The 27,660-nt window shown below is 41.6% G+C and overlaps 1 protein-coding gene and 1 long non-coding RNA gene across 8 annotated transcripts in view; one reads left to right on the plus strand and one right to left on the minus strand.

Annotated features, from left to right (window-relative positions):
* The window catches only part of MAPKAP1 (MAPK associated protein 1), a 228,139-nt gene extending 219,531 nt beyond the window's left edge, over positions 1 to 8,608 (minus strand). For 4 of the 7 annotated variants that reach the window (XM_070452979.1, XM_020874411.2, XM_070452972.1 and 1 more), the window contains exon 1: positions 8,349 to 8,607. The gene's annotated coding sequence lies outside the window, so the exon portion shown is untranslated. Of the gene's footprint in view, positions 1 to 8,348 lie in introns of all 7 variants that reach the window. The other 3 variants (XM_020874418.2, XM_020874455.2, XM_020874430.2) reach the window with 3 other exon arrangements.
* A 132-nt stretch (positions 8,609 to 8,740) lies between these two features.
* Positions 8,741 to 22,327, plus strand: LOC110125435 (uncharacterized). The gene is made up of 4 exons (XR_002310064.2): positions 8,741 to 9,129; positions 9,222 to 9,285; positions 20,989 to 21,159; positions 21,951 to 22,327. It is a non-coding gene; the product is annotated as an uncharacterized lncRNA (long non-coding RNA).
* Positions 22,328 to 27,660: the final 5,333 nt, after the last annotated feature.

A 27,660-nucleotide genomic window follows, 5' to 3' on the forward strand; every position in this document is an offset into this window, starting at 1 on the left:
ACCCTTCTACATTCCTGATTATTTCTTTAACAAAGATTCTCAGTAATGGGGTTACAAACTCAAAAGGCATATGTGACTCTAAAGGCTCGTGATAATACTGCCAGAGCATTTTCCTGAAAAGTTTTACCAATTTTTATTCCCACATATGAGTGATCATCTCACTACCAACCTCTGCCAGTAATGAGTATTATTAGAGTTTTGTTAAATCTTTAAACTTCAAATCGTAAGAGTATACTAGTAACCAAACATTCCCACAATATAATCAACAACAATTTTCTATAGGCACTAAGTTTAAAATGAGCTGATGATCCTCCCAAAACAAGGGTCAGTTCCAATATTCAAATCGAGAGCAGCATGGAAGAGCGACAAAGCCACTGTGGTCTTTAGAGTTAAAAAAAAAACCAAAGGTTCAAAGCACAGCTTTGCCATTATCAGTAGCTTTCTACCTTGAATCACTTTACTCCTCTAAGCTTCAGTTTCAGCATTTGTAAAATGGGGGCAGGGAATACATAATATACTCCTAGCTCTAACAACTTCAAAAGGCAGTCATGGGCACACTAAAAGGTAATATGAACAACTGGAGGTGTTTATTGTGATTTAACAGATCAATTCATTTAATAGCCTAAAAATAGCATACCGAGACCCTTTTCTCAACAGTGCTCGGTTCATAGGCGCGCTAATTCACAAAGCACAACTAGAAATTAACAAGACTAATTTCATGATCCAGACAAGAAAATAAGTCTCATTCCTTTACAACCATGCCATAAAATCATTTCTTGTTACATTGTACTAACCTGAATGCTTTGTGCCCCTGAATGCTGATACCTACATCCCTCCAAAAGTATCACGGTATGAGGTACTTACTCCTCATACGCAAGCTCCCAAGTACCATATGAAACTGGCAGTACTGTCTGGGTCACAGAGCTAATAACCGAAAGAGCCAATATTCGTATCTAGGTGAGTGTGACTCCAAAGCCCCAGCTCACTCTGCATCTCAATTCCTCTGTTAGCCTCTAGTATGTCAGCAACTAAAGCACAGATTAAAAAGTTATTTGTTTTAAAAAGAAAACCATTCCTTCAAACCATTTTCTACCAATTTCTCTGCTGAAACAGTACTTATTTATAATATGGTACCTTAAAATGAGTCCACAGGGAACTAAAAATGTGATTTTTTTTTGAAGTTTTACACATTTGGTCCATTTTGACAGCATCAATAATACAAGCATATTCATAAAAGTATACTCAAGTATAGGATATGACTCTAACACTGCATATATTTAGAGGTAAGTGTGACATAATATTCAATTTCTTTCAGAAGCGATTACCATAATTTAATTCCACTAGTTATTCTAATACCTTCTTGCTATTTCCAGAATTTAAGTTTTGTTGTTGAAGTGGCTGCTCCCATTTTTCTCACTTTCAATTACTTAAAGCTGTTTTCTTCTTTGGGTCCAAATTTTGTGCTTCCTATATTAAATCTATTTCCTCAATATACCCAGGCTGCTGCCAACTACAGTTAATAAATTTTGAATGACTGCTCAGAATTTTTTTTCATTTTTATAGTCTATGTTATTTCCTTATATGATGGAGTATGAATGAAAACAAGTATCTAGAAGACAAATATTTCTTCAATTTTCACTTTGTGGAAGCTGGGTATTAAAATAAAAATAAATTAAACTCTTGAGCTGGGAGCTCCCTGACCATATTTCTCTCACTAGGCTGGGTATCTCTCTGCCTCCTTCCAATTTTGTGTATATAAAGTCAACAAAGCACTCTATGCATTTGGGGAGCACCTGGCCTGTCAAGGTCCTTTCCCAAAAGTAATGAACAAAGAACAGAGGGAAAAGCTCAACAGTGGCTCCCTACCTGCCATCAAGAGAGAAGCAGCATTTTAGATTTGAACTGCTCTCCACTGGGGTCTGCCAGTAATCAGTTGTGCAGCTTTAAGCATGTCAATTAGAAACAGAAAGCTTAGCATCCTGAAAAGATCTCACCAAGACTTCAATTGAGCTCCCTCATTATTATCCAGATGAGAAAAAGGATACAAGGATTTTTGACTTGACCAAAATCAAAACGCTGTAACTGGCATACCAGCATTCAGAATTCAAGTCCCTCTCAGTCAAGTGCACTTCCTACTAAACTGTAAATCACTGGGCAGCAATTTCTTCATTTCCAGAGGTTATGATAACCACCCTGCCTTGTTCACTTCATGTACTATGCTGCTGTTGCTAAGTCACTTCAGTCATGTCCAACTCTCTGTGATCCCATAGACAGCAGCTCATCAGGCTCTGCCGTCCCTGGGATTCTCCAGGCAAGAACACTGGAGTGGGTGGCCATTTCCTTGTCCAATGCATGAAAGTGAAAAGTGAAAGTGAAGTTGCTCAGTCGTGTCCGACTCTTAGCGACCCCACGGACCGAAGCCTATCAGGGTCCTCCATCCATGGGATTTTCCAGGCAAGAGTACTGGAGTGGGGTGCCATCATGTACTATAGAGAGGACCAAAAGACACAGGAGACCTGGGAACATTTAAAGTGCTAAGGGCACAAAAGTATTACAAGGTCATCATCTCATTCAAACCCCATCCCTGATTTAGCCTGACTATACAATAAAAGTATTCGCCCTGCCACTTCCCCAGGTATCAGTATGACTCCAATACAATACCCCCTCACTCCAGCAATTTATCAGTAGATTTCTGATCAATGATCACAATTGTGTTGGACCTCCTGCTTTGAACAGTGGGTACCAAAATGCCAGAGAGCAGGTAGGTCAGAATTCACAATCAGGCAGCCTAAGACTGTACACAGTCCACAAACGTGTTTTGCTCTACATGGTGTTTTTATAATGGCAATTTTTTTCAACTAAATACATTAAAATCCAAACTTCCAGCATCCCTCTTGAAAACAATCAGAAGATCTAGGGACACTGGGCCCACTTCCTCACACAGTGATAAGCAACTGGGGCTGAGGAGTGACTGCTGTTTTTAGACTGACTGGTCACGTGCCCTCCAGTTCACAAGGTCTGTCCTACTCTTTATGTTACGTCATGGGCATCTGATCTGGAGACTCCTGAGGTAGAGTTCAAAAGAGAACTAGGACTTCCCTGGTGGACCAGGAGTTGAGAATCCTCCTGCCAATGCAGAAAACATGGGTTTGATCCCTGGTTGGGAAGATTCCACATACCGCAGGGCAACTAGGCTCGTGTGCCACAACTACTGAGTCCAAGTACTCTGGAGCCCTGTTTTGCAACAAGAGAAGCCACCACAATGAGAAGTGTGAGCATCACAAGCAGACAGCAGATCCGCTCGTGGCAACTGGAGAAAGTCCATGCAGCAACCAACACCCAGCTCAGCCAAAAATAAATAAATAAATAAAAATTTGAAAAAAAAAAAAAAAGAGAGAACTAAACTAACAAATCCACAGAATCAAGAAGATTGAAGAAAGTAAGGTACACAAAAGGCCTTCGCTGGGGGCTCAGATGGTAAAGTGTCTGCCTACGATGTGGGAGATCCGGGTTCGATCCCTTGGTCAGGAAGATCCTCTGGAGAAGGAAATGGCAACCCACTCCAGTATTCTTGCCTGGAAAATCCTGTGGATGGAGGAGCCTGGTAGGCTACAGTCCATGGGGTCACAAAGAGTCAGACACAACTGAGCAACTAAACTTTTCAAGGTATACAAAAGCATCTAACAACGACTATAAGCACTCAGTGATTTTAAATTTAACACAAGCTGAAATGTGCTATCTTTGGGGTCAAAACTTCTGAAAAACTTCAAACTCACAGAAAACACAATGTCAAGTTAAAACTCAGCATTCAAAAAACTAAGATCATGCATCTGGTCCCATTACTTCATGGCAAATAGATGGGGAAAAAATGGGAAGAGTGACTGACTTTATTTTCTTGGGCTCCAAAATCACTGTGGACAATGGCTGCAACAATGAAAGTAAAAGACACTTGCAGGAGAAGGCGAGGGTGGGATGTTTAAAGAGAACAGCATCGAAACATGTATATTATCAAGGGTGAAACAGATCACCAGCCCAGGTTGGATGCATGAGACAAGCGCTCGGGGCTGGTGCACTGGGAAGACCCAGAGGGACCGGGTGGAGAGGGAGGTGGGAGGGGGGATCAGGATGGGGAACACATGTAAATCCACAGCTGATTCATGTCAATGTATGGCAAAAAACACTACAATACTGTAAAGTAATTAGCCTCCAACTAATAAAAATAAATAGGAAAAAAAAAAAGACACTTGCTCCTTGGAAGAAAAGCTACGACAAAACTAGACAGCATATTAAAAAGTAGAGACGTCATTTTGCTGACAAGGGTTCATATAGTCAAAGCTATGATTTTTCCAGTAGTCAAGTGTGGATGTGAGAGGGGACCATAAAGAAGGCTGAGTGCCAAAGAATTGATGCTTTCGAACTCTGGTGCTGGAGAAGATTCTTTCGAGTCCCTTGAACTGCAAGGAGATCAAACCATTCAATCCTAAAGGAAATCAACTCTGAATATTTATTGGAAGGACTGATGCTGAAGTTCCAACACTCTGGCCATCTGATGTGAAGAGCTGATTCATTAGAAAAGACCCTGATGCTGGGAAAGATTGAGGGCAGGAGGAGAAGAGGATGACAGAGGATGACATGGTTGGATGGCATCATTGACTCAATGGACACGAGTTTGAACAAACTCCAGGAGATAGTAAAACAGGGAAGCCTGGTGTGTTGCCATTCATGGCGTCACAAAGAGTCAGACATGACTGAGTGGCTGAACAACAACAATCAGAATAACAGATTTACAGCAAATTATCTCAGCTGAAGTACATATAATCCACTGAACTGCTACAGTTTCTAAAGTCTTCAGTTATGAGTCAACAAGCAAAACAGACACCCCACTTAAATATATATACCAAACGTGACAGATAAGGTGATGAGCTCCTTGAGTTGTAGAAGCCATGTTCATTCCCCATTATTCCTATTGCCCAGTGCAGAGGCTGAATCTAGGGCTCAAGGGCTGGCTCCTCTTTGAAGCCATCCACATCACAGAGAAAGAATGTGGCATAGTGCTAAAAAGGAGAGTTACCGAAGTCTAGGAGATAATCCCCTCTACTCTCAGCTCCATCAACTCCATAAACTAAAGGAATTCATTTAACCCCTCTGTGCTCTAGTTTCCTCATCTGTAACATCAGAATACTTAGAATATCATCCTGTAGAGAAATAAACGAGATAGTGCGTTTAACATAATGCTGGTACACAGCAAGTGCTCCCAAGCTACCATCACCAGCGTTTCTTCCTCTGTGCTGCACAGCACCTATCTTAGTACCGACAATGTGTTATTGCGCCACACACACACACACACACACACACACACACACACACACACACACACACACACACACCCTCCACCCCCTCAGGGTGGGGACCTGGTTATATTCCTTTTTGCGTCTCTGGGTCTAACATTTTCCCTGGCACTGCTGAATGAATCATAGATCTTCAAGGTATTCATTAACAATTAATTAAGGTTATGAGCAGAAACTGGAATCGACCTCTCTTGCCTGACACACAAGGCCTGACTCTGGCCCTGTAATGGCCCTCCAACTTTACTGCCCAGTATTCCCTGGTGGCTCAGATAGTAAAGAATCCTCCTGCCTACATAGGAGACCCAGGTTCGATCCCTGGGTTGGGAAGATGCCCTGGAGAAGGGAATGGCAACCCAATCCAATACTCTTGCCTGGAGAATTCCACGGACAGAGAAGCCTGGTGGACTACAGTCCATGGGGTCATAGAGTCATACACAACTGAGTGACTAATACACATACACACACACACACACACACACACCCACTTAAAGAAGCAACGGCTTGCTTTATTCTGGCTGATCTACTCACTACTCTAAAACCATGCCACAGACACTGCACCTTTACATCTTAACAGCTACCATCTCAGGGAACCTTGCCACATACCAGGCACTTTATCCACATCAGCTCACATTACTCCACGAAGTCTGTATCATTCTCTATCCCAAACTATACTTGAAAATGATGCTAAGAATTAAGAAACTTGCCAAAGGTCACATAGCTATTAAAGAGGAGGGACCAAGAATTGAAGTCAGAGTCCATAGCTGTTCTCTACAGAATGTCTGGTCCACCCATATTCAAAGCTGAGCTGAACCACATACTACCATCTTGCCTTGGAAGATTATGGTCTTCTCTACATTTAAAGAACTATCCACACCATTCATTTTAACACATATTTTTTTCTCTGAATAGTCGCTTCAATATGTATTTGCATACAGAGAGCTATGGTGTGAGAAAAGAAAAAACACATACAAGGCACAGATACAAGCATAAGACACACCTGGGTTTGGATCCTGGCTCTGTCTCATACCAGATGTGTTATTTATCCTGAGCCCTCCTAATCTGTGAAGTTAAAATAATTAAACAAGAGACACCTGACATAATTTCTCCACTATAATAAATAATAAAGCTCAGTTTACCCAACATTGTGAAGCCTTACCAGGTCACTGCACATGCCTCAAAAGTGGATGACCTCTTCCCCTCCTGCACCACCAGTGAATCACCGAAAGAACTCCAACCCAGTGCACATACCACTCTGTCAGAATTATTTCCTATCTTTTTCATTAAATTGAGCAGGAAAGAACTGAGTCTTGTTTATCCCTACGCTGTCTAGCATGGTACCTGGTATATGTTATTATCGTTCAGTCGCCCAGTCCTGTCTGACTCTTTGAGACCTATGAACTGCAGCATGCCAGGCCTCTCTGTCCCTCACTATCTCCCATAGTTTGCTCAAGTTCATGTCCACTGCATCAGTGATGCCATCCAAGCCATCTCATCCTCTGACACTCACTTCTCCTTCTGCCCTTGGTCTTTCCCACCATCAGGGACTTTTGCAATGAGTCACCTGTTCACATCAGATGACCTGGTATATATCCATACTCAATAAATGTTTGCTAAGTGATCATCTGGGTTGGCCAAAAAGTTCGTTCACGTTTTTCTGGCAGGCGGTACGAAAACCCAAACAAACTTTGTGGCCAAGCCTATAGAATAACGAGCGTTTAAAGGATTCTATAAAAGAAACCATTTCTACCTGAGGTTGTCCTGAACTGGTTGAGGCAAGGCCAATTTCAGGTGGGCCCTGGGTAACACCAATAGATGGAAACAGAAAAGGAGAAATCTAGGCAGAAAGAAAGTGCTAACAACAAAGGAAAGGACAAAGTCCATTCCAGGTCCTACTTATCTAGAGTAAAGAATCAGGATAAGGGGCCTTTTGAAGTCTAGCTGGAAAGTTAGCCAGGAGCCAGATCAGAAACCAGATCAGGGATCTGCGTACCCTCCAGCATCAGGGTAGACGAAAGTAAGTATGAGAGTAAATCTGAATGGGAAAGGAGCCACCAGCAAGTCTCACAGGCCCCAACAACCCTCTAAGTGTGTAAATTGAACAAGATGAAAACAAGTATCAATCCTTCATCAACAATCCTTCCAGCATTTACTGAGCATCTTGTGTGAACTCACAGAATATAAAGAATAGAACATGGTACCTCCTTTCCCTGCTGCTTTAAATTAGGAATCCACCCCTTCTGCTTGTCAAAACAGAGTAATAATGTTGACTTTACTTTAACTGACGTGTGTAAACACCTGTCTCCATTTGACTGTTCACACCTCGGCAAGTTTTGAACTTTGCTGCTTTTGGTTTACAACAACATGATGCTTTTGCACAGTGCCAAGTATTGTGATAAGCTTCAAAAATCACTTCATTCAGAATGAAAATTGCGCCAATCTCTGAGTCAACTTTCGGGTCTCAGGTTAAAGTAATGCTTCTGTTTAAACTACAGTGATATTTTCTTCTCCAACCTTAAGCAGATCTAGAAGACTCTATGCCACTCCCATAAACAAAAGGCTGAATCAAAGTTCCAGCAGCACTCTGCCTATAAAAAAACAGTTCTGCAAGGCTGTTTTACTCCTTGGGGGCAATGGAGATAAGGGGCGTTAGACAGGGAATGCACAAGCAATGCTTTTTAAAACCTGATTTTCATGCTATGAAGATTAAGACACGTAGTAGAACCAGAAACTGTCAGTTAACAGTACCCTCCCCAAACCCCAATACTATCGAGTCCACTAGCTTCTCCTCCCCCAAATCATACGCCCAAGCTGTCAGGTTCCTAACAGCCTTCAATTCTGGAAAGGGCCAGGAAACGGATCCTCACTGGATACTGGAGCAAGGGCCAGACACGCTGTCCGCCGGGCGGCGGCGAGCGCGGAGGAGTGAGGAGGGAAGCCAGGCTCCTTCGGTGGGCTGGCAGGGGTGTGAGCGATGGATCTAGCGGCTGGGGCAACCTTTACCTGAAGCTTCTGCCACACTACGGGCCGGGATGGCCCTGGGACACGTTCCTGGGGGGAGGGCCCGGCTCCCCCGCGCCCCCCGGTCCCTGCCCCAGCTCCGCACTCTCGGAATCCTCCGGGACTGGCGCTCCTCCCGGCCGGCTTAGCAGCCGCTTTCCGGGCTCGCCCTCATACCCCCGCCGCTCGCAGCCGCTGGCCGGCCGAGCAGCAGCCCTGTTGCCCCGAGCCGCGCCACGACCCGGAACCGCACCCCGCGCACCGGAAGTCCCCGACCGGGAAGCAGCCGTTGGCTGGGGACGTAGTGCGCAAGCCCCAGAGCCGAGAGAGAGGTGGGAAGCCCTCCCGGGAGGCGGGGCCGAACGGGAGGCCGTGCGCACGCGCACCACTTCCCCGCCCCTAGGCAAGGCCTGGGTCAGAGATTAGTTGGGGAATCTAGCAAAACACAGAGAGATCTAGGTTTGCGTTGGATAGACATCCACCGTCAGCCTTCTCCGTCGAATCTCCTCCTCTCTCCCCACTTCCATGGAGAAAAGCCCTCAGTTCTTCCAGAAATGAGTGATGAGGAGCTTTAGTCTCTTGAGTCAGGAAAAGCTGGTTCAAATGCCTGCTGTGTATCCTAGGACAAAACACTCCCTTCTCTGACCCAATATCGAGTAGTTCCAAATATAGTCCTGCTGTCAGAATCGAGTGGGACGATGCTCTAAAAACACTCGGCACAGTGCCCGACACTTAATAAACTTAGTAAATGTTAGTCATTATTCTTATTTTCTGTAAAAGGAAGGTAATTCTCATCCCAGAAATTCAGGGATTTCCATGAGATGTATGGACCCGCCCCAAACAGGAACTCATTGTTGCCCATCTTTCTTTCTTCAGGGAATCAGTGGGGACGCTACTACTAAGAGGAAAGCAGTGCAATGATATGATACCTCTCCTATCTGTGAGTTGATCTGGAATGTCTCCCTTGAAAATGCACCTTAGCAAAAGTAAAAAAAAAAACAAGTCTGAATTTCACCTCGGGGGGTACCTTAGCGGGCATGCATGCACGCTCAGTCTTGTCAGATTCTGTGATCCCAAGGACTGCAACCCACTAGGCTCCTCTGTCCATGGGATTTTCCAGATAAGGATACTGTAGTGGGTTGTTATTTCCTCCTCCAGGGGATCTTCCCAACCCAGAGATCCAACATACATCTCCTGCACTAGCAGGCAGATTATTTACCACTCCCACCTGGCAAGCTCCTTATGCCAGGGGACCTTCCCCAATATTAAAGTTACCAGCAAATACACCGTGGATACACCCCCATCTATTCAAACATGTGATAGATATCTTGGCTCATATGGAGAAAAAATATGCACCTTACTGCCCAAATGTGTTTTCTGTACACACATCGCCACAGTTTCATCAGGGGCCTGTTGAAGGTGATCTGACAAAGCCAAGGTTTGAAAAAGATTGAATATTCTGTGTTCTGAGGTCCACCAGGTAATCTGTCCCCTCTAAATATGAAACTTCATTTTCACTTGTCTCTTGACCTCCAGTCAAAAACACAGCTGCCTGATTGTTTAAAACTCAACTGGACCAACTAAGCATCTTCTCTATAGGTTCTACCACTTGTAAGTTTTATGACTTATTTTTTCTAAGCTGTCTCTCTAAATTTCCTTATCTGTAAAATGGGAATGACAAAAGTCCTAATTAACCTCACAGATGCGGGGGTGGGGGGGGGGGCTTGTGAGAATTAAATGAGCTAATACATACAGCTCATGTAGAATAGGCATGTAGCTAGCTTATTACTAATACTTGCATAAAATGCTTACCACTATTACTACATGCCAGTCACTAAAGAGATACTTATTGAGTGCCTGTGTATTAAGCCTATCCTAGGCTCTGGAGATTTAGTAGTGAAAAAGCAGACAGGGACTTTACCCCGTAGAAGCTTACAGTTAAGTTTGACTATGAATTTGAAATAGTCACTGTAGCAAGTTGGAGAGCAGGAAAATATGGTAAGATTTCAGGAACATTGAGGACCCTGTTGAGAGTGGAGACTCTTGATTTATGGTGATACTAATATGATGGTTGTGTGATTCTTCTATAGTTAGCTTTAACAGTTAAGATACAGACACACAAAAAGTGAGCAGTTGGGTTAATCCCAGGAAGATGTTTGGCCAGACAGGTGTGATGGGGTCAAGGAGTTTAAGATCTCAGCTTTTAAGAATGCTTAAAACAAAAGGCACAGAACTATAGAGAACAGTATGGAGGTTTCTTAAAAAACTAAAAATAGAGCTGCCATATGATCCTGCAATCCCACTCCTGAGCATATATCTGGAGAAAAACATGATCTGAAAGGATACATGCACCCCTGCATTCATTGCAGCACTATTTACAGTAGCCAAGACATGGAAGCAACTTAAATGTCCATTAACAGAGGAATGGGTAAAGAAGATGTGGTACAAATATACAATGGAATATTACTCAGTCATTAAAAAAGAATGAGATAATGCCATTTGCAGTAACATGAATGGACCTAGAGATTGTCATACTGAGTGAAGGAAGTCAGAGAAGGAGAAATATCTGATGACATCCCTTATATGTGGAATCTAAAAAAAAAATGATGCAAATGAACTTACTTACAAAACAGAAACAGACTCATAGACTTAGAGAAGGAATCTATAGTTGCTGGAGGGAAGGATGGGGCGGGAAGGAATAGATAGGGAGTTTGGGATGGACAGGTACACACTGCTAACAAGAACCTACTGTATTGCACATGGAACTCTGCTCAATGTTATGTGGAAGCCTGGATGGGATGGAAGTTTGGGGGAGAATGGATACATGTGTATGTGCGGCGGAGTCCCTTCACTGTTCACCTGAAATAATCACAATATTGTTAATTGGTTATAACCCAATAGAAAGTTAAAAGTTTAAATTTTTTAAAAAAGGCACAGAATGGATGCTCAAGAGGTACATAAGAGAATTCTGGAAAGGCTCATGTCACTGGCCTGAAAGTCTCAGAATAGGAGTACTAGAAATCACTGATGGTACCAGGCAGAAAGATGGAGGTTATCCTAAGAGATAGATGTCCTGAATAACTTCAGATGAACAGTTATCTGTGAATGGGTTCCTGGCTCAAGTGCAATGGGGGGAAAAGTTGCTGAAGATGAGACAGTCAAGGAACCAAGATGCCATGTGACTTTAAAAGACCTCAGGATGAGGGATGGACATAGGGTGAAAAGGAAACCAGGGTGCTTCCCAAGCCATTCTACAACTGAGGAAGGTAGTTAGATGAGGAGGAGGGCCAACTACATGGATTAGCCTTCAAGGACAGGAATTGTATCAGAGAGTGGAAGTGGCTTTAAAGTGCAAAGCTTACCTTGACCTATCTCTTGATGTAGGGGTGCATAGGAGTAGGACTGTGACAACTGACACACATAAATTTTATTCTTACAACATACTGATGGTGCTGAGCCAGGGGTTGGTTGGGACTTCAGCAGACACGAGGGCACAGGGACCAATCTGTGACAATCAGGTTTTCCAAACTTCAGCTCCAACTTGGAAAGGAGGCCATGGGAAGGGACAGAGGTTCCTTTTCTTCTGGTCCCCAGGACTAGAATGGGAGCAGTGGACAGAGGTTCAAAGTCACTTACTAGCTGTGTGACCTTCAATAAGTGATTTGCTTTCTGTGTATCTATTTGCTCATCTAGGTTTATTGTGAGCATCCACTGAGCTAATGCTAAGAGCATGCTTAGAACAGTGCCTGGCACACAGGAAGTGTTCTGTAAACACCTGCTCCTATTACCCAAGGCACCGAGATAGGCAGCAAGAATCAGGAACTTTTACACGTTTGCTTTCCTCAAACACAATTGCTGGAGCAATTCCTGCTCAACCTCAATTGCCTTTTCTCTCTCCATTCAATGAAGTCCTACTCGTTCTTTCTCTCCCAACCTTTTTTGTAAGTGGCTTAAAAAATCATTTTTTTAAAAATCTGATTTTTTTCAATGAAGGATAATTGCTTTACAGAATTTTGAACAACCATTTATTACCTCTCAAGATTTTGTGGCTTGGTGGGTGGTTGTTCTGCCAGTCTTCCTGGCTTCCTCATGTATTTTCTGTCAGATGGCAGTTAGAATGGTTGGAAGATCACAGATGGCGAGGAGTTGGCCAGGGAACCTTGGTTTTCTCCTTGTGGCTTCTCTAGTGGCTATTTTCAATTCAGTTCAGTTTAGTTGCTCAGTCCTGTCCGACTCTGCGATCCCATGGACTGCAGCACGCCAGGCCTCCTTGTCCATCACCAACTCCTGGAGTCCACCCAAACTCAACGTCCATTGAGTCGTTGATGCCATCCAACCATTTCATCCTCTGCTGTCCCCTTCTCCTCCTGCCCTCAATCTTTCCCAGCATGAGGGTCTTTTCAAATGAGCCAGCTCTTCACATCAGGTAGCCAAAGTATTGGAGTTTCGGCTTCAACATCAGTCCTTCCAATGAATATTCAGGACTGATTTCCTTTAGGATGGGTTGGTTGGATCTCCTTGCAGTCCAAGGGACTCTCAAGACCCTTCTCCAACACCAGAGTTCAAAAGCATCAATTCTTCGGCACTCAGCTTTCTTTATAGTCCAACTCTCACATCCATACATGACTAACTGGAAAAACCATCACCTTGATTAGACGGACCTTTGTTGGCAAAGTGTGTCTCTGCTTTTTAAAGCTGTCTGAGTGTCTTTTAATTTCATTGCTGCAGTCACCATCTGCAGTGATTTTGGAACCCAGAAAAATAAAGTCAGCCACTGTTTCCACTGTTTCCCCATCTATTTGCCATGAAGTGATGGGTCCGGATGCCATGATCTTAGTTTTCTGAATGTGGAGCTTTAAGCCAGCTTTTTCAATCTCCTCTTTCACTTTCGTCAAGAAGCTCTTTGGTTCTTCACTTTCTGCCATAAGTGTGGTGTCACCTGCATATCTGAGGTTATTGATATTTCTCCCAGCAATCTTGATTCCAGCATGTGCTTCATCCAGCCCAGCGTTTCTCATGATGTACTCTGCATTTAAGTTAAATGAGCAGGGTGACAATATACAGCCTTGATGTACTCCTTTTCCTATTTGGAATCAGCCTGTTTTTCCACATCCAGTTCTAACTGTTGATTCCTGACCTGCATGCAGATTTCTCAAGAGGGAGGTCAGGTGGTCTGATATTCCCATCTCTTTAAGAATTTTCCACACTTTGTTGTTATCCACACAGTCAAAGGCTGTGTGGCATAGTCAATAAAGCAGAAGTAGATGTTTTTCTGGAACTCTCTTGCTTTTTCTATGATCCAGTGGATGTTGGCAATTGGATCTCTGGTTCCCCTGCTTTTTCTAAATCCAGCTTGAACATCTGGAAGTTCACGGTTCACATGTTGCTGAAGCCTGGCTTGGAGAATTTTGAGCATTACTTTGCTAGCATGTGAGGTGAGTGCAATTGTGCGGGAGTTTGAGCATTCTCTGGCATTGCCTTTCTTTGGGATTGGAATGAAAACTGATCTTTTCCAGTCCCATGGCCATTGCTGAATTGGCTGGCATATTGAGTGCAGCACTTTCACAGCATTATCTTTTAGGATTTGAAATAGCTCAACTGGAATTCCATCACCTCCACTAGCTTTGTTTGCAGTGATGCTTCCTAAGGCCCACCTGAATTCACATTCCAGGATGTCTGGCTCTAGGTGGGTGATAACACCATTGTGACTATCTCGGTTATGAAGATCTTTTATGTACTTGCCACCTCTTCTTAGTATCTTCTGTTTCTGTTAGGTCCATACCATTTCTGTCCTTTATTGAGCCCATCTTTGCATTAAATGTTCCCTTGGTATCTCTAATTTTCTTGAAGAGATCTCTAGTCTTTCCCATTCTATTATTGTCCTCTATTTCTTTGCACTGATCACTGAGGAAGGCTTTCTTATCTCTCCTTGCTATTCTTTGGAACTCTGCATTCAAATGGCTTTATCTTTCCTTTTCTCCTTTGCTTTTCACTTTTCTTTTTTTCACAGCTATTTGTAAGGCCTCCTGAGACAGCCATTTTGCTTTTCTGCATTTCTTTTTCTTGGGGATGGTCTTGATCCCTGTCTCCTGTACAATACCGTGAACCTCCATCCATAGTTCATCAGGCACTCTGTCTATAAGATCTAGCCCCTTAAATCTATTTCTCACTTCCACTGTATAATCATAAGGGATTTGATTTAGGTCATACCTGAATGGTCTAGTGGTTTTCCCCACTTTCTTCAATTTAAGTCTGAATTTGGCAATAAGGAATTCATGATCTGAGCCAGAGGCAGCTCCCGGTCTTGTTTTTGCTGACTGTGTAGAGCTTCTCCATCTTTGGCTGCAAAGAATATGATCAATCTGATTTCGGTGTTGACCACCTGGTGATGTCCATGTGTAGAATCTTCTCTTGTGTTGTTGGAAGAGGGTGTTTGCTATGACCAGTGTGTTCTCTTGGCAAAACTCTATTAGCCTTTGCCCTGCTTCAATCTGTACCCCAAGGCCAAATTTGCCTGTTACTCCAGGTGTTTCTTGACTTCCTACTTTGCATTCCAGTCCCCTATAATGAAAAAGACATCTTTTTTGGGTGTTAGTTCTAGAAAGTCTTGTAGGTCTTCACAGAACCATTCAACTTCAGCTTCTTCAGTGTTACTGGTCAGGGCATAAACTTAGATTACCATGATATTGAATTGTTTGCTTTGGAAACGAGCAGAGATCATTCTCTTATTATTTTTGAGATTGCATCCAAGTACTGCATTTTGGACTCTTTTGTTGACCATGATGGCTACTCCATTTCTTCTAAGGGATTCCTGCCCACAGTAGTAGATGTAATGGTCATCTGAGTTAAATTCACCCATTCCAGTCCATTTTAATTTGCAGACTCCTAGAATGTCAACGTTCACTCTTGCCATCTCCTATTTGACCACTTCGAATTTGCCTTGATTCATGGACCTAACATTCCAGGTTCATATGCAATATTGCCCGATGGAAGCATCGGGCCTTGCTTCCATCACCAGTCACATCCACAACTGGGTGTTGTTTTTGCTTTGGCTCCGTCCCTTCATTCTTTCTGGAGTTACTTCTCCACTGATCTCCAGTAGCATATTGGGCACCTACTGACCCGGGGAGTTCATCTTTCAGTGTCCTATCTTTTTGCCTTTTCATACTGTCCATGGACTATTTTGGGTTTCTACATAACAGAGTGGTGGGATTCTTAAAGGATAAATCCCAATGTACTTGTATAAAAATGTTTTTATTAAATGTATGTGTGCCATTTTAACAATTCTAACTATTAAGCGTGTGTGTGTGTGTGTGTGTGTGTGTTTGGCCACACCACTAGACTTATAGGATCTTAGTTTCCTAACCAGGGATCAAACCCAGGTCCTGACAGTGAAAACATTGAATCCTTGCTACTGGACAGCAAGGAAATTCCCATGTATATTCCATTCATTCTTTTTTAAAATGGTGTCTTTTAAAAACATTTATTTATTTATTTGCCTGAGCTGGGTCTTTGTTGCTGCGTGCAGGCTTTCTCTAGTTATGGAGAGTAAGGACTACTCTCTAATTGCAGTGTGTGGGCTTCTCATTGGAGTGGCTTCTCTTGCTGTGGAACATGGCCTCTCAGGTGCTCTGGCTTTGGTAGTTGTGGTGTACAGGCTTAGTTGCCCCGAGACCTGTGGAATCTTCCTGGACTAGGGATTGAACCTGTGTCCCCTGCATTGGCAGGTGGTTTCTTAACCGCTGATCACTAGGGAAGGCCCTCTATTCATTCTTGAAAACCAAGAATTAAAATCAAATTCACATACTGCTTCTCCTACTCTAGAAAGTTTTCTAAGAATACTTCTCACCCACAGGTCACATGAAAAGCTTCATTTTCTGTGTTCAAGATTTATCACATTTTCTGTTATTCTTTCAATACACAACTGTCTCCCTGACAGGCCACAAGCAAAGGAGCATGTTGCTCTCTCTTGAATATGTTTAAAGCTTAAAACACCATAAACACTTGGTAAAATGCATGTTAAATGAAAAGGTACTCAAAACACACACAGGATGCAACTGGAAATCTTTTGTTGCTAAGCAGAATTTGTGTGTGGAAAATACAACTTTGCCAAGTCTATGACAACAAGCTGAGAGTGAACATGATAAAATGAAAGGAACACCCTTTCAAGCCCTGCCAGCGCTGCGGGCAAAGGGAGGCACCTTCTAGTTTCTTTGCAAATGTGTGTTCTTCATATTGTGTATGTGTGACTATGCTTCCCTTCTATTTCCCCAATTTTAGTTTCCTCTCCTTTTGAAATATATTTTTTCCTCCCATAGGGAAAACAGGCATTTTTACTGTTATGTTACAAAGTACTTTCAAGACAACAGTAAATTAGGTGTCAAAAATCCATTCAAACTATTTGAAAGAAGCCTCTAAGAAATTGATGATTTCAGAACAACATAGTGTTTTTTCAAATTAAAATAACATTTCAGCGTGAAAGATTTTTTAAAACAAATATATTGCTCATAATAAGGTGAGTTGGGTGGGTGGAGGAGAAGCACAAAATTAACCAAGCAGAAAATCTTAAACATTACACTCAGCAGATCCTGTTTAAGCATAGATCTGTTCTGGGTGTTTGCAGAGAGTCCCTGAGCTTTGTTCTATTGTATTTTTGTGCTGAATATTATTTCTGGTGTCCTTTTTAAGATACTTGGAGTGAAAATGAAACATCTGGCTGGTACTATTTAGTATCTCTCTGGCTACATTTATAGATAAATGCAGTCCCTGCCCAAATCCAGGCTCTATAACCAGTTTCTACTAGCATATTTTCTTGCTTTAAAGGTTAGCTAGTGCTGTGAGTTCCAACTTCTAAATTAATGATGTTAACAGGACTTAGGATGTAAAAAAACAGACTCGTATGTTTTGTCGAATGCAACTTCTAAGAATGCATAATTAACAGTGTCTCCATTAATATACAGTATGTTCAACACTGAGACACCGCTATCATAAATAAAGGTAGACATGGATAAATTTATAATTAAAAATGCATTAGAAATTACAAGCATAATTTATTTACTAATGTGCACTGGAATAAATTTTATGTGTAATATTTTGAAACAGGGCATTAATAAATAATAGTGAACATAAAATGTTTTTGCAGCTAAAAATATTTCAATAAATATTAGTAAGTTAAATGCGCTGCAGGAGTTATAATTGCTATGAAGTAAAGTTCATAGAATACAATCAATGTAGAAAACTGCTTCTTGAGTGTATTCAAAATATCAGAAACAAATAACTGTTTTTCTTTGAAAGCTGACAAGTAGGGTATTCACAGCAGTGCCTGCAAATGTTTTAAGAATAAAAGTTTAGGACATCCAAATAGTGGGTAATTGATCATTTGATTAAGACAACCAAGATCCTTCTGATCAAAAACATTTACAGATTAGTGCATTCAATCTTATCCATTTGTTTGTTTGACCCATACTATTTTGGAGCAGTTTCTCCCACTTGAGAACTCCATAGGTTTTTTTTTTTTCAAGCTTTCATTTAAAAATTGACCTTTAGCTTGCACTGTGGTTTTGATCTATCAAGGGAAACAATTCCTAAGGTGCCAGGCACTATTCTAAGGACTCATGCATTTTCCATACTCGCAGCTCTTAACTACTTCACTCTGCTGACTCTGTTATCTTAATCTCATTTATTTCAGTTTCTGATTGTTCACATCGGGTGTTTTCAATGAGATTGTAAGCCCCACAACACCCAGCAGTATTCGCTTGTTTGATGCCTCTGAAAAGAGATTATGTTTACGTGCAGAGTGTTTTTTGTAGTGTGGGGAGTTGTTTATTTGTTTTATTTTTTCCATATATAGGACCTTAGTAGATGAATTGCAATGAATGGCATCCCTTATTGGTCGAGCCTTGTTCTGTGCCTGACGCCAATATACCTAATGGCTTATCAAGTCATTGTTGATATTGTTTAGTCGCTAAGTCATGTCCAGTTCTTTTGCGACCCCATGGACTATATAGCCCACCAGGCTCTCCTGTCCATGGGATTTTCCCAGGCAAGAGTACTGGAGGGGGTTGCTATTTCCTTCTTCAGGGTATCTTTCCAACCCCGGGGACTAAACCCGAGTCTCCTGTATTGAAGCTGAGCCACCAGGGAAGCCCAGTAAAGCCCTTAGACCTAAGCTAATGTAATCCTCACACAGTCCAATAAATAGATGTTGTTCTTAACCCCTTTTAACAAGTGAGGAAACTGAGCCTCAAAGAGGTGACGTCACTGTCTCAAGGTCTTACAGCTAGTAACTGGCGGACTTGGAGGCCCCAGGCTCTACACTTGCCCTAATAATAATCAGCAACCCCTGTTCCTAAAATAACCATGTCCTTTCTCTAAATCATGTCGCTGTCTGGCATCTCACAATTCTTTCAGCTGGCTTGTCCCCCCACGTTGATATCTAATCTAAGTCCCTCCTGCTCCCATTTAAGATAATTCCCTCATGTCCTGTCCTTAGTAGACAAGAACTGATGTTTAAAACACATGAGCAACATCCCTTCAGATATTTGAAGATGGCTATTAAATTCTCCTTAACCTTCTTTTCTCTGTGATATGGTATTAGTAACCCCAATTCCTTTAGCCTTTTCTCACAGGGAATCATTCTAAAGCATTTCACACCCTAAGCCACATTCCTAGAGAGTGTTTTCAGATTTCCCATATCTCAATTCATTATCGTCACCTTCAAAGAGCATTTATTAAGCACCCACACATGCATGTGACCTCTGTTGCAATCTATACAAGACAGGAGAGCAAAAAGAAGCTATCTGGATGCCATTACTCTAAGATGTCTGAGTCTCCAGATAGTGTTCTTTTAACTTCTTCCTGTGGGGACTCCCTGGTAGTCCAGTGGTTAAGACTTCATGCTTCTAATACAGGGGGTGTGGGTTCCATCCCTGACCAGGGAACTAGGATCTCACATGGTACGGAGCCAATAAAAAACTAAATCCTTCCTGCGACTCTATCATCTTCCCACCTGACTCACCTCCTGATGATTCACTAAGCTAGAAGTAACCTGATGTATTTCAGTCATCATAGCATCCCTGACAATTGGCAGAGTAAGAACAAAATGTGTGTGTACTAAGTCACTTCAGTTGTGTCCGAATCTTTGTGACCCCATGGACTGTAGTCTGCCAGGCTCCTCTGCCCATGGGATTTCCCAGGCAAGGATACTGGAGTGGGTGGCCGTTTCCAGGGGACCTTCCCGACCCAGGGATCGAACCTGTGTCTTCTACATTGGCAGGCAAGTTCTTTACCACTGAGCCACCAGGAAAGCCTGAGCAAATGCTAGGTCAGAAGTAAAAACAAAACCAAACCGAAAATCAGGTAGCCTGAAAACTGAAATCAGCCTCCACAGTCTGCTGAGGGCTTTTTTGCTTTCTTTGAAAAATTGGAATGATGTGGCAATACTGGGTCCACAGCCTACTTGTCAACAATCAGGTGAGTAGTGGTTGCCCTCCTCCTGGTGGGCAGCTGTGATGCAGGCCAGGCGTCAGCCGCCATCTATCAAGACCCTCTTACTGTAGATTCCTCCACTTATTTGCAAGACCTGCCTAGTCAGATGGCACTTAAACCTGAGCCCCTAACCCGGCTTTAGGGAACAGTCTAAGAACTAATTGCTGCTATACACTACAGAGGTATTGATGATGAAGGGGAATGGTCCAGAGGGAAGTCTCAGAACCTGCTTCACCTGGGAGAACATGTTCTATTCACGCACTGAAGAGACTACAATTTCCAGCAAAATCTGGAGATTATACTGGAGAAAGTGATTCTAGGAAATAAAGGGGTGGGGCTGTAAATTATGCATCTTTCTATTTCCCAGTTCTTTGCTAAAATCTCAGCACAAAAAATGTTGCTTTAAATGAAATATGAATGTGAAAGCATTAGTTCCTCAGTTATGTCTGACTCTTTGCGACCTGGTGGACTGTAGCATGCCAGGCTCCTCTGTCCATGGAATTCTCCAGGCAGGAATACTGGAGTGGGTTGCCATGCCCTTCGCCTGGGGATCTTCCCAACTCAGGGATCGAACCCAGGTCTCTTGCACTGCAGGCAGATTCTTTACTGTCTGAGCCACCAGGGGAATTCCCTGGTGGTTCAATGGTTAGGTCTCTGTGCTTTCATTACCAAGGAACTGGGTTCAGTCCTTGGTCCCTTGGGGTGCAGCAAATAAAAAAAAGGGGCGGGGGGGGGAGAATAAACTAATCCTAGCTTCAGCTCAGCTTTGTGATCCTGGTAAAGAGTCACATTGCTTCTCTCAGCCTCAGTTCCCTCATTCACAGAATGAAAGTGATGGCATTTACTTGGCAGGGTCTCATGATGTTCTTCTGTGAAATCTAAAATGTTTTATATATGTAGGCTGTAAAGGATGAAAAATTTGCCTCTCAAAGATATTTGGATTTTAATGTTTTTTTCCCAATACAGTAAAAAATAAAATTTTGAAATATGCATTTGTCTTTCAGTCTCAGTGACAGAGATTTTGAATTAAATAATTTTCATTTTGAATAGAAAAGCCTGTAGACATCTTTATTTTACCTAGAAAAATAAATATGCTTGCCCTAAGAGTATACCTAATGCCAAGAACTTGGTTTCTTATGTCATTCCCCCCAAAAAGGAGGAACCAGGGGTCCTTGGAGAAATGGCTGACTCTAGAACTGAGGAGGGAAACATACAAGATGAACCTGAAACATCTTACAGTGCCAGAAAGTAAGAAAATGGTTGGAATGAAAAAAACCTACATGCATGGAGGTACATCAAAGGGACACAGGAACAACAAGGAATCACGGTATATAGCACAGGAAACTATATTCAATATCTTGTAATAAACTATAATGGAATATATTTTCTTGAGAAGTATATATAATATAATATATATATATACATATATATATAAAACTGAATCACTTTGTTGTATACCTGAAACTAACATGTATACCTATTGCTACTACCACAAATCAACTATTCTTCAATAGTGCTTAGTCACTCAGTTGTGTTCAACTCTTTGTGACCCCATGGACTGTAGCCTGCCAGGTTCCTCTGACCATGGGGATTCTCTAGGCAAGAATACTGGAGTGGAATGCCATGCCCTCCTCCAGGAGATCTTCCCAACTCAGTGATTGAACCCAGGTCTTCCGCATTGCAGGCGGATTCTTTACCTTCTGAGCCACTAGGGAAGTCCAATAAAAATGAAATAAAATTTTTTTAAAGTATTCATTAAAAAAAAAAAAAAGGACACAGGAAACCAATGGCCAAACCTGAAGATTTTCAGCAACAAAATAAAGTAGTATTGGATTATCACTCAAATATCTCAGCCAGGTGATCAAGGATAATATCAACAGTAATAAGTGGGACTTTCCTGATAGTCCGGGGGTTAAGAATCTGCACTTCCACTGCAGGGGGCATGGGTTCAATCCCTGGTACGGGAGCTAAGATCCCACATGCCGTGCAACTCGGTCAAAAAAGAAAAAAAAAGACACAACAGTAGTAAGTCACATTGCAAGTATGTACTCTTGCTACGATGTGATGAAAATGACAATTTACCTCTGTGGTCTTCCTCCTCCAAACCCACAACTCCAGTTTTCATGAGGAAAATGCCTGATAAATCCCACTTGTGGGACATCCTACAAAAGGCCAGGACTCCTCGGACTGTTAAGGTCATCAAGAACCAGAGTCAAGAACCAGAGAAGGTCTGAGAAGCTGCCCCAGTCAAGAGGAGCTTAAGAAACTACAACTATCAAATGTAATGTGGTATCCTGGGGGAGATCCTGGGACAGAAAAAAAAAGTGTTAAGTAAAAGAAATCTGAATAAACCATGGACTTTCATTAATAAACTAAGCCATTTACTAATAAACTCAATTCAAGTTTAGTTGGTTCATTAATTATAACAAATGTACTAAATAATATATTAATAAGATGTTCATTATAGGGAACCCTGGGTGCAAGGCAGATGGGAACTCTCTGGACTATGTTCTCAATTTTTCTGTAAATCTGAAACTGTTCTAAAAAATAAATTCTATTAAAACTATTTTTTAAACTACTCATTATTACCTTTAAATCTCCCTCTGCCATTAAAAGCTGATATCGATCTGTAGAAAGTTAAAGAGATATAGAACATATTACAGTATGTTAATTGGAAAGTAACAAATAAGAGTATAATAATAGCGTTTATAGTTTATATTTTAAAAAATGCACATCTGTGTACATATGCACTCTATAAATGCTTTTTGGAAGAGGCATGGAGATATGCAAAACAACTGTGGTGATTATTCCTAGGGAGGGGTTGGGGGTACAGAATTATGCTCAAGGAGGACTTGGGGTTTATCTGTATTGTTTTGCAAAGTATTTCAAAGAGAGCATAGCCTAGTATTATAATACTTATGTAATCACAAAATAGGTTAAGAACAGAGACAAACTTTGAAAATGAAAATCTTCTGCCCTTTGTTAGTTCACAGAAAGTCCCCTTCTCTAGCTCAGATCTCACTTGCTCTTGGCTTCCCCCTTAACCTTTTCCCTAAAGGATGTTTTATTGATGTAGAGGACCAAATACAAAAGCTTCACCTAGAACCCAGCAAAAGCTTTAATGATTATCTACCTAGAGTTTTTTATCCTTGGCTTCTGCTTTCCTGGCTGAAGGGGTTATCAAAAGTTTCTGCCTCAGGGGTGGTAACAATAATGTTGGCCGACATTTATTCATTCAATGACTACATTTATTGAGCACCTGGTTAGGCACTCTGTCTAGGTGGGAGGGATAGAGTCAGTGAACAAAACAAACAAAAACCCTCCCCTCATGGAACTTACTTTCTTATGGAGGGAGAATGATAATATTATTAAGTAATAGTAAAACAACAAATAATAACTAAAATAAGTGAGTAGTATGGGCTATGGAGAAAAATAAAACAGTAAATGCTGAGGTGAATTGTAATTTGATGTAGGTAGGTGGTTCACACGTGGCTCATGGATGGTTATATTTGAGCAGAAATGTAGCTACCTGGAGAATAATTAATCCTTAGTGAACTACTTTTTAAATATGATGTCTTTGAATCCTTAAAACTGCCCTATGAGGTAAGTATTCTAATGAGCCCCATTTTATAGATGAGGAAGCTGAGATTTGGAGGGGAGCAGTAATCTGCTCCAAATCCCCTGGTGAGGGAAGAGCTGGATTGAAACCTCTGAGCCTGGGCTCTTCCTCTTTGCTCTTTACTCTTCTGCTTTTTCCCTCTTGCCTTCCAACAAACGACTTCTTCGAATGTCAGTATCCTTTGGACCTTGTCTTCTAGACTCTCTCTGCCCTAAAAAAAACCAGCCTTGGGACTTCCCTGGTGGGCCAGGAGCTAAGACTGTACACTCCCAATGCAAGGGGCCCCGAGTTTGATCCCTGGTTGGGAAACTAGGTCCCACATGCTCCAACTAAGACCTGGAGAAGCCAGGGGAAAAAAAAAAAAAAAACAACAAACATAAAAACCCCAGCCCTAACCCTAGCCCCACCGACACCCCAAGGAACTCGCCCCAACCTGGGGATGGGAGTAGAAGAGTTAGGCAACTCAGCTGTGACAACCTAAAGAACGGTTTAGTTTAATGCTCCCCTCACATTCAGGAAAAGCCAGTTGCTTCTCTTAACTGGCAGTGTCATTAAAAACTAAACAAGCATGAACACACTGAATGTAAATTCTCCCATGTTACAATTCTGGGTAAAACATTGCTCCTGCTGACCATTGCAGATTACCTTTCAGGAGCCAGAAGGCAGCATGGAAGAAACATGTTGCTTAGAGGACAAAAGGAAACAATGCCTGCAGGGGACACTCTAGAAGTGAGAAGGGGAGTAAAGTATCAGAACTTCATTATCACAAGAAAATAGTGTGGTTTGGATTTGTGCATACAACATGCTACAAAACCAGAATAGGAATTTAAAACTTGCCTTAAAATTTCCCTCTCACATTTATGGGATAATTAAATCATTTTTTTTGGCATGCACCCATGTCCTTTGAAGGTTACACTGACCCTAAGCAGTAGCTGCTATAGTTGTACCCATTTCAGAGATGCAGAACTGAGGCTTAGAGAAGCAAATTGTTCAAGATCATCTGCAAAGCGAATATTTAAACTCAGGTGTGCTGAAAGCTTCATCTCGTAACTATAAAAACGCCTATTTGTCCCATATAAAGATCTTGTGAAGATCAGGTAGATGTTTAAACAGAAGTTGTGTGAATCACTGTATATTAAACATCCCCTAGAAATACAGACTTTCCTGAGTAGAAGTAGTCATCTTCCCCCTATCCATTTTCAAGCCCTTAAAAGAATACCCAGAGAGTAAAATGGTTTCTAACTGGAAGGGGATGATGGTAAACCACAAAACATTTAAACCTTATCAACAAGTTTTCTTATGCTACATTTTACTTAAACTTTTCTCACTTAATGTAGATTACTTTATTATTTTATTCCTAAATTAAATTTTTCTTCCTCAAAGTAATTGTGCATAGAGATTAATTTTAAGACCAAAAGGCTTATAACAAAAAGCTCTTATATTGTATTTTCTGTTATTTTCTTCTCCCTGATTCTGGTCCTCAGGATATAATATGGCTGCTAGGCTGTGAGATTTTTTAAAGGCTCAATTTAGTTCCTTTCTATTTGTTTTGGGTTGTTGTGTGTGTGTGTTTGATGAAAGTTGTGGTAATTTACTCTATAGCATTTCTTTTACAATGAAATCATTACTGTTAGAGAAAGGTAAAAATGCAGTATCTCAAGCCAATATATCCCTTTTTTCTTTTGGTAAGTAGATTTTTAATTTTTTAACCAAAATTACACATAAGATTTGTTTAATACGCCAAATAGTTCTAGCCACAAGTCTGGTGTCTGCTGCATCACGGCAGATCGGTCCTCAATAAACGAGGGAAAATCGCAACCATTTTACACTGATGTGAAGATCCCGGTGGTGCCTGATCGCCCGGCAGCATCTGCTTCTTTCCCTCTCGGATACAAAGCGGGCAGAGTCAACTTTATAAATCCTATTACAGAAATGGGCATCTTTCCCCAAAGGGTGCATACGCATGCACGCTTTCCTACAATATCTGAAATACCAAATGAAGCACATTTAAAAAAATTTTCTTACGGTTTGAATAGGGTATGAGAATGCATTTCCTTTTGAGCTGGATCCTAAGATCCGGCCAAATACCTAACTAGGGAAATGCTCACACATCCCACAGTGAGCGTTGACATGAAAGACTTTGCTTTTCTCCTCAACAAGAAACCCCCAAAGCCTTTCGTTGCATGATTGAAAGTGCCAGGCTCTTCGGTCACTGGCTAATAGGTGGTGTTCTGCATCGTGAGAGCTGTCCAGGGTGCCCGCGTGCTCTGCGCGGCGCAAAATCGCCACGGCTACGCAGGAGGCTCTTCCTCATTTGGACGCATTGGAGCCGACAATGGCACCATTTTCAGTGACTGGGCTTTTGTTCTAACTCAAAAGCGAAAGGTCTTTAAGGTGATTTTTGTACCTCTGGTTTTATTGCCTGAATATTCAATTTTTAGTTTTCATTATCTAAGTATACAAGACATGGTATAGGATCTGAATCTTTTTGAAATTAATTGCCGTGTAAATCAAACATATTTCTGTAGAATGCACTTACTCATCATTAGCATGCGAGAGTTTCCAGTAAAATATCTTTAGTATTATTTTTATTATTAACATATTTACACTGTCACTCCAGCCCTGCACCCTTTGTGAATCTGTTTTTAAAATAAATATGACCTGATACCAGAGTGATTGGTGCAATAAAAATGCCTGATGTGAAATTAATCAAATATGGTTGGGTTCAATTTATAAGGGACACATTAAGAAAAATTATTTCTTGTTCGGGTATGCCACTCTAGTGAATCAAACAGAACTGCGTATATTTCAGCAAGATACATGTAAAATCCATTCATTCAACAAACATTTATTATGCATTTACTGTGTGCATCACAGGGGATAAAAACCAAGCTGAGCAAACAAATTCACACATGAAACAACTGAAGACCATAAGCAACTGCATAATTGTGGAATATACGTTCACGATTCAAGGATTTCAGAAACAAAAGCTTAAGTAGCAGCAGTGCAATGCCCTGGTAAAGGGCGTGGGCCTCTGGATTTATTTCAGTTTTTTTCAGGAAGTGGCCATTAATTTTTGTGTGAAAAAATGAGAGCAGAGAGGCATAATTCATTGTGAAGATAGGTTTTATATTCTGTATATGTGAAGGAAATAAATTTCTAATGCAATAAAACAGAATGGAAAAAAGAAAAAACCCAGCTTGGTCTTTAGAGTCAAACAGACATGGGTTCAAATCTCAGCTCTGTTACTTACTAGCTGGGTGACCTTGGGTCTATTCTTTGGTTTTGTGGAGCTTTGGGTTTTCTTATCTACAGTATGGAGATGATAAGGTCTTTCTAATAGGATTGTTGTGAGAATTAAATGAGATAATGTCTTCTGTAAGCATTCACTAAGTTTGTTATCATAGTGGGGCTGAGGGCAGTCAGGGAAGATGTGTTAGCAACTGCTATTGCCAGAGTTGTTGGCAAAGATGAATGGTTGGAGCTGGTGTTCTAGGTGGAGGAGACGGTATGGACAGAAGCTGGAAGACAGGGCTCGAAACCAAGTATTCCACTCATTTCCAGGGATGGGGTTTTGCTTTCATCCTACAAGACAGCCAGCTGAGTAGAGTTAAGCCAAGTACTCAAGGACAATATTGCTACCATTCAGGTGGCTTAAACATAAAGAATTTCTAGACTGATTAGCAGGGAGCATCCCTGGAGAACACCTGCAATCACTGAGCCGTAGGGGCATAGAACTTAGGACCCAAGACTCTGATCATCTTAAAGGCTGGACTTCCCCTGACTTTTTCAGTACTGTACACTACAGCCTAGTACAGTGTCTTGTCCAAGGGAAGCAATCAATAACCACTTGATGAATGAATGAGTAAACCCTTGTGTCCTATAAAATGCAAACAACCTTTTACCTACTAGCTACATAAACCCAACCCCCGTGCCTCCATTTCTTTAACTGTAAAACAGGATAAGTACCTATCGACCTCTCAGGACTGTTATGAATATCAAATGCATTAATATTTGTAAAGGGCTAAGAATAGTGCCTGGCACCTGGTCAGTTCTATATCAGTGTTTTTAAAATACAAAATAAATAACAATGTTAAAGGGTCCTGTGTGGAACTTTCCTGGTGGTCCAGTGGTTAAGATTCTGCCTTCCAATGCAGGAGTACGGGTTTGAACGCTGGTCAGAGAACTAAGATCTTGCATGCCTCAGGG

Source organism: Odocoileus virginianus, chromosome 2, assembly GCF_023699985.2.
Source record: "Odocoileus virginianus isolate 20LAN1187 ecotype Illinois chromosome 2, Ovbor_1.2, whole genome shotgun sequence".
Classification (NCBI taxonomy): domain Eukaryota; kingdom Metazoa; phylum Chordata; class Mammalia; order Artiodactyla; family Cervidae; genus Odocoileus; species Odocoileus virginianus.